Source organism: Cetorhinus maximus, chromosome 5 (genome assembly GCF_964194155.1).
Source record: "Cetorhinus maximus chromosome 5, sCetMax3.hap1.1, whole genome shotgun sequence".
NCBI lineage: Eukaryota > Metazoa > Chordata > Chondrichthyes > Lamniformes > Cetorhinidae > Cetorhinus > Cetorhinus maximus.
Window position 1 is genome coordinate 17,332,105 of NC_135883.1, and position 13,815 is coordinate 17,345,919.

General features: G+C 48.2%; 1 long non-coding RNA gene across 1 annotated transcript in view; it reads right to left on the reverse strand.

Moving 5' to 3' along the window:
* Positions 1-10,923: 10,923 nt before the first annotated feature.
* Positions 10,924-13,815, reverse strand: part of LOC144680278 (uncharacterized) — a 116,992-nt gene continuing 114,100 nt past the window's right edge. Inside the window, exon 3 of the long non-coding RNA XR_013576517.1 lies at positions 10,924-11,033. This is a non-coding gene — a long non-coding RNA (uncharacterized LOC144680278). The remainder of the gene's footprint in view (positions 11,034-13,815) is intronic.

Sequence of the window (13,815 nt, forward strand, 5' to 3'; positions counted from 1 at the left end):
GCAGGCTCAAGAAGCTAAATGGCCAATTCCCTTTCGATATGTTCCTAATGTAAATCATGTCTTGAGATATCGAATGCATCCATCTGAGTGGGCAAACAAAGAACTCAAATTAAATTCATATCCCAAGATAGCACCTAAAGTAAGGCAGCATGCCCTCGGTACTGTACTGAAGTGATTATGTGCTTTTGTCCTGGAATGGAGCTTGAACCTGAGAATCTGAGTACAAGGTGAGGGTGCTACCTTGCAAACATACACCCTGAGTGTTTTAAAACGCCAATCTAGTGACTGATGTGATAAAATATTGTGACAGGCCAGTGGTGCAGAATTTTATCGTTCACTGGTGGGCGCATGCCTGACCAGATCAGGCGTAAAATCGCGCAAGACGACGTCCGGCGAGCATCCCAATGTCATCCAGCATGCGCGCAATCTTCAGGTCGGTGGGCACGCGTGGGTGTCAGAGCCGCACCCACCATCAATTAAAAGGCCACTTAAGGCCATTAAAAAAAACATTTGATCCAGATTTTACATTGCCCGTGTGATTTCATACTCATGGCATGGGCAAAACGGGCAGGCGGGCAGCCCACATTTTGTAAAACCTCATCCAAGGTCAGGATAAAAAGGATCGACAGCATTGCTAGTGTGAGTAGCGAGGAGTTTAGGAGATAGTTTGCTGCTGGTTAACAGCTTTATCTCAGTTCTGAGCTTCATTCTTAGCATTTTCAGGATTCATTCCAGGAATCATTGGTGACTCCAAGGCCCCCGGAGGATTCAGACTGTGTGGACCCTCCCAGGTATCAGACAGCCTTCAGTTACCCTGGTAATGGGGATTGTGGTCTCCGCTAGAGGCACCTCTCTGAGGAGGAAGAAGGGGGCAGAAGGGAGAGGAGGCCAGGTGACCCAATGCAGCTTCCAGGGGAGTGACCTGTGGGAGGAGAGGCGCAGGCACAAGGGGCGCAGGGGCAGCAGTTAGTCCAAGTTGTATGGGGCCACAGATGATGCCACTATCCTGCTGCCAGGATTTACAGGCAGCGATGCAGCTACCTCAATACATTCGAGGTGCAATGCTGAAGGAGGCTCTGCCTCTCCAGGGAGACTGTGACTTCAATTTGTGAGATCATTGGGCCTGAGATCACCCCCAACTGTGTGGATGGACACATAATGCCAGTGGCTCTAAAGGTCACAGTGGCCCTCAACTTCTAAGCCTCCGGCTCTTTCCAGGGGTCAGTGGGGGATCTTTATGGAGTCTCCCAATCAGCTGACCATAGGTGCATCAAGCTGGTGACAGAAGCTCTGTTCAGGCGGGTAATGTCATTTCTTCATTTCTGTATGGATGAGGCCAGCCAGGCTGAGGGAGCCAGAGGGTTTACAACAATTGCTGGGCTCCCCCATGTCCTGGGTGCAATCGATTGCATATATGTGGCCATCATGGCGCCAGCGGGTGAGCCGGGTGCCTTTGTCAACAGGAAGGGATTCCACGCCATGAATATGCAGATAGTGTGTGACCACAAGATGCAGATTCAGCAAGTCTGTGCAAGGTACCCTGGCAGCTTCCATGATGCTTATATCCTCAGAAACTCCCAGGTGCCGAGACTATTTAATTTTCGAGCTCAACTGGATGGATGGCTGTTGGGTGACAAGGGCTATCTGTTGAAAAGGTGGCTTATGATGTCTCTCCGCCACCCAAGAACAGAGGCAGAGCATTATAATAGGAGCCATGCCTCCACAAGGGCAGTGATAGAGAGAACCATAGGTCTTCTGAAGATGTGCTTCCAATGCCTGGACCGTTCAGGGGGAGCACTACAATACCCCCCAGAATGGGTGCCACTGTTAGTGGTTGCATGCTGCGCTCTCCATGATCTGGCACTGGCAAAGGGAGGATCCACTGGAGGAAGAGGATCTTGAGACAGCTCCACAGGCCACAGAGGATGAACCCAGTAGTGGTCAGAAGAGGATCATAGTGAGTAGAATGCTGAAGGCATGGAGGCAGACCCCTGTAACCTCCAGGGAGACAGGGACACCAGGGATGCTTTTATCCAACACTCCTTCAGCTAGGCTGCCAAAGATCTGCTTCCACCTTGTGCCAGTGGTGCCACCTCCATCCAGGATGTCTGAAATGACCTTTTTATTTGAACCCAAAGTCCACTCAGTGCCTGTGCAATAAAGTTTACAGCCACTCACATCCAGCATTACATACTGGCATACCCTGCACCAAAAAAGCAAAAAGATGAAACATACTCAGGCCATTGCGACAAAACAAAATTTAGATAATTTTCACACTCAAAACAAATTAACATTAGCATCTCTGGTGTTCATTTTCACACCAGTAAACATATAAACAAAACATTACACAACAGGAGATTACCCGTGACCAGTCCCTCTTGTGTTCCTGTTGCCTTTTTAAAATTCATGTGGGCTTCGCTGGCTGGGCCAACATTTATTGCCCATCCCTAATTGCCCTTGAGAAGGTGGTGGTGAGCTGCCTTCTTAAACCGCTACAGTGTAGGTACACCCACAGTGCTGTTAGGGAGGGAGTTCCAGGATTTTGACCCAGTGACAGTGAAGGAACAGGGATATATTTCCAAGTCAGGATGGTGAGTGACTTGGAGGGGAACTTGCAGGTGGTGGTGTTCCCATCTATCTGCTGCCCTTGTCCTTCTAGGTGGTAGTGGTCGTGGGTTTGAAAGGTGCTGTCTAAGGAGCCTTGATGAATTCCTACAGTGCATCTTGTAGATGGTACACACTGCTGCTGTGGTGGAGGGAGTGAATGTTGTGGATCCGGGCTGCATTGTCCAGCTTCTTCAATGCTGTGGGAGCTGCACTGATCCAGGCAAGTGGGGAATATTCCATCACAATCCTGACTTGTGCTTTTTAGATGGTGGACAGACTATGGGGAGTCAGAAGGTAAGTTACTCGTTGCACAATTCCTAGCCTCTTACATGCTCTTGTAGCCACAGTATTTATATGGCTAGTCCCGTTCAGTTTCTGGTCAACGGTAACCCCCAGGATGTTGATAGTGAGGGATTGAGTGATGGTAATGCCATTGAACATCAAGGGGCGATGGTTGGATTCTCTCTTGTTGGAGATGGCCATTGCCTGACACTTATGTGGCACGAGTGTAACTTGCCACTTGTCAGCCCAAGCCTGGATATTGTCCAGGTCTTGCTGCATTTGGACATGGACTGCTTCAGTAGCTGAGGAGTCGTGAATGGTTCTGAACATTGTGCAATCATCAGCGAACATCCCCACTTCTGACCTTATGATGGAAGGAAGGTCATTGATGAAGCAGCTGAAGATGGTTGGGCCTAGGACACTACCCTGAGGAACTCCTGCATGATATCCTGGAGCTGAGATGACTGACCTCCAACAACTACAACCACCTTCCTTTGTGCTAGGTATGACTCCAGCCAGCAGAGAGTTTCCCCCCTGATTCCCGTTGACTCCAGTTTTGCTAGGGCTCCATGATGCTACACTCGGTCAAACGCTGCCTTGATGTCAAGGGCAGTCACTCTCTCCTCACCTTGGTAGTTCAGCACTTTTGTTTATGTTTGAACCAAGGCTGTATTGAGGTCAGGAGCTGAGTGGCCCTGGCAGAACCCAAAATTGGGCATCAGTGAGCAGGTTATTGCTAAGTAAGTGCCACTTGATAGCACTGTTGATGACCCCTTCCATTACTTTACTGATGATAGAGAGTAGACTGATGGGACAGTAATTGGCCGGGTTGGATTTTTCCTGCTTTTTGTGTATAGGACATACCTGGGCAATTTTCCACATAGCCAGGTAGATGCCAGTGTTGTAGCTGTACTGGAACAGTTTGGCTAGGGGCGCAGCAAGTTCTGGAGCACATGTCTTCAGTACTATTGCCGGAATGTTGTCAGGGCCCATAGCCTTTGCAGTATCCAGTGCCTTCTCCCATCTCTTGATGTCACCGTGGAGTGAATCGAATTGGCTGAAGCCTGGCATCTGTGATGCTGGGGACCACTGGAGGAGGCCGAGATGGATCATCCACTCAGCACTTCTGGCTGAGATTTTGCAAATGCTTTCCTTTTGCATTGCTGTGCTGGGCTTCTCCATCACTGAGGATGGGGATATTTGTGGAGCCACTTTCTCCAGTGAGTTGTTTAATTGTCCACCACCAATCACGACTGGATGTGACAGAACTTAGATCTGATCTGTTGATTGTGGGATCGCTTAGCCATGTCTATCACTTGCTGCTTGGCACACAAGTAGTCCTGTTTTCTGGCTTCACTAGGTTGACACCTCATTTTTAGGTATACCTGGTACTGCCTCCTGCACTCTTCATTGAACCAGGGTTGATAACCTGGCTTGAGTGGGGGAATGCCAGGCCATGAGGTTACAGATTGTGTTTGAGTATAATTCTGCTGCTGCTGCCGCCCCACAGCGCCTCATGGATGCCCAGTCTTGAATTGCTACATCTGTTCGAAATCTATCCTGTTTAGCATGGTGGTAGTGCCACACAACACGCTGGAGGGTATCCTCAATGTGAAGCCGGGACTTCGTCTCCACTACGACTTGCGGTGGTCAGACCTACCGATACTGTCATGGGCAGATGCTTCTGCAGCAGGCAGGTTGGTGAGGATGAGGTCAAGTACATTTTTCCTTCTTCTTGGTTCCCTCACCACCTGTCGCAGACCCAGTCTCACAGCTATGTCATTCAGAACACTGCCAGTAGTGGTGCTACTGAGCCACACTTGGTGATGGGCATTGAAGTCCCCCACCCAGAGAACATTCTGCACCCTGGCCACCCTCAGTGCTTCCTCCAAGTGATGTTCAACATGGAGGAACACTGATTCATCAGCTGAGGGAGGGCAGTGAGTGGTAATCATGTTTTGCCTGATGCCATGGGACTTCACAGGGTCAAGAGTTGATGTTGAGGACTCCCAGGGCACCTCCCTCCCAACTGTATACCATTGTGCTGTCACCTCTGCTGGTGGGACAGGACTTACCCAGGGATGGTGATGGTGTCTGGGACATTATTTCTCAGGCATGATTCCATGAGGATGGCTATATCAGGCTGTTGTTTCATTCCTTTTTTTGTGTCTTTGTAGTCTGGAGTCACATGTAAGGACAATAGATTTCCTTCCCTAAAGGGCATTAGACCAAATGGGTTTTTGCAACAATGGTTTGCATTTTTAATTCAACACTTTCGTTGAATTCAAATTCTACCATCTGTCCTGGTGCGATTCGAACCCAGGTCCCCAGAGCATTACCCTGGGTCTCTGGATTACTAGCTCAGTAACAATACCACTATGCCATCACCTCCCCCTCAAAAAACCCACTGTGAAATAGGGTAGGCAACTCGAGTTTAGATACAAATCATCCATGATTTACTTGAATGGTAGAACAGGCTCAAGGGGCTGAATGGCCTAATCCTGTTCCTCTATTCCTATAATACTCTAACAGAAGAAACATAGAAACTAGGAGCAGGAGTAGGCCATTCAGCCCTTCGAGCCTGCTCCACCATTCATTATGATCATGGCTGATCATCCAACTCAATAGCCTGCTCCCGCTTTCTCCCCATATCCTTTGATCCCTTTTGCCCCAAGAGCTATATCTAACTCCTTCCTGAGAGCATACAATGTTTTGGCCTCAACTACTTTCAGTGGTAATGAATTCCACAGGCTCACCACTCTCTGGGTGAAGAAATTTTGCCTCATCTCAGTCCTAAATGGTCTACCCCTTATCCTCAGACTGTGACCCCTGGTTCTGGACTCCCCCACCATCGGGAACATCCTTCCTGCATCTACTCTGTCTGGTCCTGTTAGAATTCATCCAGCTACATGGCTAAGTAATTTATTTCATTGCTTTCCTCTGTTATCTATATTTGATTGCATTAATGTTACATGGTTTTTTTTTTAAGCCTTTAGGCAGAATAGTCTATGAACAGATATTACTCTTGGGTCTTAGAAATTATACTTTAAGAGCTTAGGACACAAATGCTGAAAATATTGGTATGAAATTCCTTTGTCCAATATTTTAATGAAGCATTAATCTATTACTTTAAAGAAGTTCATATTGCTGTAAAAATTGCAGCTAAAGAAAACCTGTACATATGCTTTCATCTGTTCTGATATTCACATTGTCTAATTTTAAGACTTTGGGTGGATTTTAATCCTATTCACCTTCCACAAACTGGGTGAGTAGCTAAAAACAATCGAGTGACTTACCCATCAAAATCCTGCTATCTTGAGTTTTAGCTCAGACTTTGGAATAGGCAGCACAGGCACCTGCCAGAAGCTGGTAAGGACATTTATTTAAATAGGGTCCAAAAAGGTTCTAGGTCTGGTGACGTTAAGCCAGAAGAAGTTTAGCAGCAGAAGAGGCTATTCAAAGAAAGTTTTTTGTAAACTTTGTAGGGTTGGAAGGAACAATGACTTCTTCTCCAGGTCTCACAGGAAAGGTTAGGTCGCCCTCATACAGACTTCCTCCACCATTCCCCTAACATGCTGCCTACCCACAATGTCTGTCATCTGGTCTTCAGTTGGGGCCAGCAAGTCGTGGCCCTCTTCCAGCGGCTGCCTGCTCCATTATGGCATTTGAGTTGTCCTCCAAGAAAGGAGGAATTCAATCATTGGGCAGGATTTTACCACAGACTCCGGGACACTGACGTCGGGATGAAATCAGGATTCCTGAGCTGGCATTTTCCAACAGTGGGACCAGTTCAGCGATTTTACTGAAGGCAGCCTCTTAATTGGCCATTTCCGGGCTCGCTGTACAATTAAGGAAAGAGGGCGGGCCCAGGACGCTGCTGGCCCAATCAGGGGGCTGGCAATTCTTAAGCGTTATCAGTCCCACTGGGAGAGGTAGGCTCTGCTGACAAGAGTTCCGGGTTCAAGAGGGCACATCAACATGGAGGCACCCTTGAAGATCTAAGTAAAATGTTAAACATCAGAGGATGCAAGTAGGCAGGCCCCTCCGGGTGGCACATTGGGGCTGCTGGGCGGCCTTCCTTGCCCGTTTCCCTCTCTTTGGAGAATGGAGTGGGGGGCCGGTCCACTGCAAGCAAAATGTGCAATGAATCAACAGTAATGGGACCTTTAAATATTTAGATTGACCGACCGCCTATTGGGCGGCCAACCTGCATCCAGTCCTGCTGCTGGGAGCCTTCCCCAATGGCAGGGCTGCATCAGGGAGCCGCCCAATGTGGCTTCCTGCTATTTTCCGGGACGCCACCTCTCCCAGCCCGCTGTCCAGGCCTGGGGAATCCTGCCCATCATCAGAATAGAGGGAAGTTTTAGGACGTGTATGTTCCTGTTGTGCGAAAGATAGCAGAGATGCAAGGAGGTGAACTAACAGGGAAGTGAGTAGCAGGTGCAGTGCTGCAGGAGAAGTGAAGTGTGCTGAACTGATCGAAGGGGAGTTATGGTAATCAGGGGAGGCTAGGATTGTGACAGCAGTAGCAGCATACAGTGCAAGGTGAAGCACAGAGTAATAAGAGATACAGGGCTGAATTGAATGCCCTTCATGGTGAGTTTGGTGGCGGGGACACTTAATCGGGTAGGAGAGTGGCAGGGAACTTCTTGCTCCATACCGATTAGGTCCATGGTGGGAAACTTCATGGAAACCTTCCTGCCCTGCTGCCAATTGAGACCCTTAAGTGGGCAATTAATGCATGGTCTCTTGCAGGCTTCCGGGGATGTCTCTTGTTCAAAGGCACTCAGTGCCTGATTGAGAGACCCAGCATTGCTGTCACCTCCCTGCCCTTGCTGCTGACTTCCCTCCCCAACGACCCACTACCCCGTGATCCCCCTCTCACCATCACTCACCTGTGGCTGGGTCTCTTGGAGATCCTGGGCCTTGGTGGGTACATTACTTCCAACCCATTGCCTCCCCAGTGATGCCATCAAGCAATGAAGTGCTGCCAGCCCCTGATTGACTGGGAACTCTCAGTGGGTGGGACTTCTGCCCCTGGTATCCTTGATCCTAGGGAGGGTCCATCTTGGCCAGTTAAGTGACTGATTGGCATTTAATGCAGCAGACTCCCCAAAAAGAGGTAACGTGGGGCTCTTGCCAGTTCTCCAATCAGCAGGCGAGACCCCCATCACCCCATTAAATTCTGCGCATAAATGCATGAGGTAATTTTACTCCTTCCTGTATTAGAGCTATCTTCTGGAGTGATATATCTGGCACTGACATGTTCTGCTACTTCTGCCCACTCACGCCGACCAACTTGCCTTAATACCTTCCTGCCACCTGCTGGAGAGTAAATATCCATCCTGTTGCTGACCTTCCACCAGAACCCTTTAACATGGTGTCAGAAAACTGGTGGGGGAGGTAGGGTTGGGCGTGGTGGGGGGGTGGTGGGGGATGCCACCTGCATTTTCTACTGTGCATGCTATAGTCCACAATCCTCAGCTATAGCTGCCCACAGGCAAAGTACAACTCCCCTTTAAAAAGGTGCAGGAAACCTTTAAATGGTGTCAGCAATGTGAGTAATTGACCCTTCCCCTCACCACCTCCCCCCACCCACCCTCCACCCACCAGCCCAAATTCGGTTAGCTGCCAATGAACTGGAATGCCGGCAGTCCACCAATGTTGCTTTAATAGGTGCCAAATCAAGAATGTTACTGTGATCAGGCGGGTTTGCGCCCGACCCGAACGCACGTGAAATTGTGCAAAATGACGCCGGGCGTGCGCCCCAACGGTACCGCGCACATGAGCAATATTGAGGTCGGTGGGCGCGCACCGGAGTCGGAGCCACGCCCACCGACAATTAAAGAAGGGGCCAATTAAGGCCATTAAAAACCCTATTGTTTCCGATTTTTACGTTGCCCGCATGATTTCACGCTCGTTTCCATGGGCAAAACAGGCAGGCGGGCCACCCGATTTTAACGAAGCCTCATCCAAGGGTGGGACAAAAAGAATCTGTGGAGCATTGCCAGTGTGAGTCGTGAGGAGTTTAGGAGATAGTTTGCTGCTGGTTGCTTAGTGAAACTTGACAGCTTTATCTCTGTATTGAGCTTCAGTCTTTGCATTGCTAGCCTTCATTTCAGGATTCATTGATGTCTCCAAGGCCCCTCCCCTGGAGGATTTATACCACGAGGACCCTTCCAGGTACCTGACGGCCTTCCGTTACCCTGGTGTTGGGGATTGTGCTCTCCGTTGGTGGCAGCTCCTCTGAGGAGCAAGGGAGAGGAGGCCAGGTATCCACAGGCAGCATCCAAGGGAGTGACCTGCGGGAGGAGAGGCACTAGCACAAGTGGCACAGGGCCAGCAGAGAGTCCAAGGAGGAAGGGGCCATTGAAGACACCACTACCCTGCTGCCAGAGTGTACAGGCAGCGATGCAGCTACCACAACATGTCAGAGATGCAATGTCGAATGAGACTCCGCCTCTCGAGGGAGACCGTGACCTCCATATGTGAGATGATTAGACCAGAGATTACCTCCAGCTGTGTGGGTGGACAACCTATGCCAGTGGCTCTGAAGGTCACAGTGGCCCTCAACTTCTATGCCTCTGGCTCTTTCCAGGGGTCAGTGAGGGATCTGTGTGGAGTGTCCCAATCAGCTGTCCACAGTTGCATCAAGCTGGTGACTGACACTCTGTTCAGGTGGGTCATGACATTTATTCATTTTTGGATGGATGACACCAGCCAGGCTGAGTGAGCCAAAGGCTTTGCAGCGATTGCTGGCTTCCCCTGTGTCCAGGGTGCAATAGACTGTACACATGTGGCCATCAAGGTGCCAGTAGGTGAGCCCAGTGCCTTCGTCAACAGGAAGGGCTTCCACTCCATGAACGTGCAGATAGTGTGTGATCACAGGATGCTGATTCTACAAGTCTGTGCAAGGTACCCAGGCAGCTCCCATGATGATTACATCCTCCGACAGTCACAGGTGCCGGGGCTCTTCATGGCTCCAGCTCGACTGGATGGATGGCTGCTGGGTGAAGAGGGCTATCTATTGAAAAGGTGGCTTATGACGCCTCTCTGGCACCCAAGAACAGAGGCAGAGCAGTGTTATAATAGGAGTCATGCCTCCACAAGGGCCATGATTGAGAGGACCATAGGTCTTCTGAAGATGAGATTCAGGTGCCTGGACCATTCAGGTGGAGCACTACAATACCCTCCAGAGCATGTGTCTCTGATAGTCATTGCATGCTGCGCTCTCCATGACCTGGCTCTGCCGAGGGGGGACCCACTGGAGGAATAGGATCTTGAGACAGCTCCACAGGCCACAGATGATGACTCCAGTGGTGGATCAGGAGGACCCCAGGGAAGAACACAGTGAGGACATGGAGGCAGACCCCTGGAACCTTCAGAGAGGCAGCGACATCAGGAAGGCGTTAATTCAACACACTTTCAGCTAGTCTGCCAAGACACTGCTTTTACCTCTTGCCAGGGGTGTCACCTCCTTACCGAATATTTGAAATGACCCATTCCAAAGTCCAGTCAGTGCCTGTGCAATAAAGTTTAGAGCCACTCATGTCCAGCAGTAGATACAGGCATGCCCTGCACCTACAAAAACAAGTGAAGCATACTCAGCCCATTAACACAAAAGCAAAATTCATATAAAGTTCACACTCACAGAAAATGAACACAACAATATAAAGGTGTTGACGGTCACAGCAGTAAACAGATTAACAAAACATGGGAGAACAGAGGATCACCCAAGAAAAGTCCTTCTTGTGCTCACAGTGCCTTAAACTTATGTTTGCGAGTGTTGCATCTTGGTCACCCCACCCCCAGCCCGCCCCCTTACTGACAGTGGCATTGGAGACAGCCTGCTGACTCTACTGTCCTGTTGGCCTTGATGGCCTTGGTGGTCGTCCTCTGGCCAGTGGAGCCTGTCCAGGCCCAGGTTTGAGGTTTCCATTACAGGTGAGACAACACAACAAAGTTTACACAGTCCGACACTCATCTGTGCACTGCACTCTTACCTTCATCAGAGACCCCTGTGTCTCCATGACCAGCTGGGCACGGGCATTCCATCTCTAAGGCTCGTTTCTTGTCAATATGAGCAGGTTTGGGGGGCCTCGGCCTGTCTTTGACCTCTCGATGGTGTTATGGATTCTCTTCTCCTGAAAGAACAGAGGAGCATTGATTAGTCCACTCTCTGCCTGCAGTGCCTTTGCAGCCTGGCCAACCCCACCTGAGGAACACATTGCAGGGCACATCCAAGTCATGGCCCTCAACCCGCAAAGCAATCAGGCCAGGCAGCCAGAGCTCACAACCTTGGCCAGCTCCAATGTCATTGGCAGTTGGCACTCAAGTCTCTTACACCCCTGAGCACCACGTGGGGACGGCCAGCTGTTAACAGTTCTCCACACAGATCCATGCCAACTCGGTACTCACCAAGCGCAGCGGATCATTGAACCTTTTGCAGCACTGCACCAATGTGTGCTGCACGACATCAAGGCCACTGTCCTGGGCTGCCCCCTCTTGTTCCTCTGGAGATGAGGATGTCCTGCCTGGCACTGACCTCCTCCCCGACGATTGCCAGGCACTCATACGAGAACGAGTGCCCCCAGAACTTGCCCTCCTGCCATCGTGCCCAACAGGTGCAGATGCCACTGCAGCTGAAAAAAAAAATGTTTCGTCAAACAACTCCAAAGATGCAAAGTGTTCCCTGGCAGCCTTCGGGGAGCTGCCTCTGCTGCTTTTAAATCTCCTGCTGGGTCGCCATAGGAGCAGGCTCCTGCCCACGTCCAGCCCTTCCAACCAATGAGAAGATGCGTTTCACACTGGGCGGCCCTTAATTGGCCACCCACCGTGAAATCGCGTAAGAAACACAATCTCGCCCAGGAGCGGATATACATCCACTTCTGGGCCACCAACTCGACGCGTAGGCCAAGTGTGAAATTCAGGCCAATGAAAGGTTTCACGGTTTTAGCTAAGTGGTAACATCATTCTCGGTGTTTATTCCCTATTTTGTAGCCTTCATGTATATTTCATTAAAATGCTTTACACTAGAGCAAATGTAGCCCATCAGAGGTAGAAATAGACAATTACATTGCTATGCCTAAGGATAGTTTCCTAGTCTCATCTTTAACTGTCATTGGAATACTTTCAATAAGTTTCACCAATTCTCAGCAGGACTGCACAGCGCAGTGACCCATATGTGTGAAGCGGGGCAGGTGGGGGAGGTGTGGTGGGGAGGGAAGCTCAGCTGAGCTTTTCTTGGTTCACTTACAGCTGCCCATAGAGGCAGATGCAATGCCCATGTTAAGGAAGCAAACACAGAAAGAAAAAAAGTTATTTTTAGAAGCTGAGGATTAATGTCATAAATTCGCAAAAACGTCAGGCTCCAAATGTTAGCTTATCAACGTCATCAATAACTGCCCAAAATGTCTTGACAACATCAGGAAAGCAAAATTCTCCGGCAAGCCATTTGAATGGGTTTCAGTCATGATTGATGATATTGCGTTGATGGGAGGATATGAAATAAAATAGAAAAATGAAAGAAATAGTTTTTCTTTCAGGTTCTTCACATGTCCTTCATTCAAAAGCGGTTGAAATAATTAATTGTTGCTACTCGCAGCACATTTTTCATTATAAGCATGATATAATGACTCAGATCTTGTGGAAGTGGGGCATCTCCCAGCACGTGGCATCACTCAGACTTTCTATTGAACCCCTCAGGTAGAAATCTTCCTTTCACTACCGCTCTCTGCTTTCCATCTCTTTGCCAATTTTGTGTCCATGCTGTCAATATCCCTTTAATCCCATGGCCTTCAACTTTTCTAGCAAGTTTATTATGTGTATTTTACTAAATGCCTTTTGAATGTACACATACACGACATCAACACCTTCATCATCTCCTTTACTTCATCAAAGAACTCAGCTGAGTTAGAGACAATTTGCCTTTGCCAAATACACATTGGCTGTTGTATACTAACCCATATTTTTCCAAGTAACAACTATTTTTTTCCTCAGATTATTGTTTCTAAAGGTTTACAGATCTGGTAGAATAATTTTAAATTATTAATGTAGTCATCTATAAGGGCAGAATCATCTAAGATTTGCACTAAGTGTTATGAAACAGCAGTTGGTAAAGACTGAGTTATTTAAAATCCCAGAGGGAAACTTTAAACAACTGTCATAACCTATATTTTCAATAGGTATGTTTAAGGTGCAACTCTGAATTCAAAAATGAAACCATCAAGCCCCCAGAGGTGTTTTATATAAATTAAATTAAACATTTATTCATTTTAATAAGAAATTAAACATAGAGACATCTACAGATAGCTACCATAATAACGATTAAACAAATCCCCAAATTAAATCACTCCCAGGTAATCTTCTTCAAGACAACAATAACCCATAGACTTAAACAGACACCAGGCAAAGCACATTTTATCTTATAAATTCAAAATAAGGTCACTTTCAATTTGTTCCTTCGCAGATACAGTGATAGGGCTTACAGGCTGCTTAGATCTTATATGCCTCTGACTTCTACACACGAAACTCTTCTGTATATACCTAGCCTTCCCTTTGAATCCAAATTCTCATTGTATCACCAGGCCCTTTGAACTCCACCTCTTCTAACAATAAAACCCCTTTCATAATACCAATTTTATTAGTAATATAAACATATTGCTTGGTGTCTCCTAGCTAGGTGCAAGATTTCACCCCCAATCTTTAAATGGTTTATTCAACAAAATGCAAATATACTCTCTACGTTACTGTTTACATCTTAAAACTACTATACATCAAAGCACCCAGGCTAGCTGGCTTCAATCCAATTAAAACACACGCACACACACTCACACCCACAGACACAAACCCTACTCCAAGTTCAAGTCCAATTTAAAACAATTTCCAATAGCATCTTATGCATTAATATCCCTTCATGGTACTAAA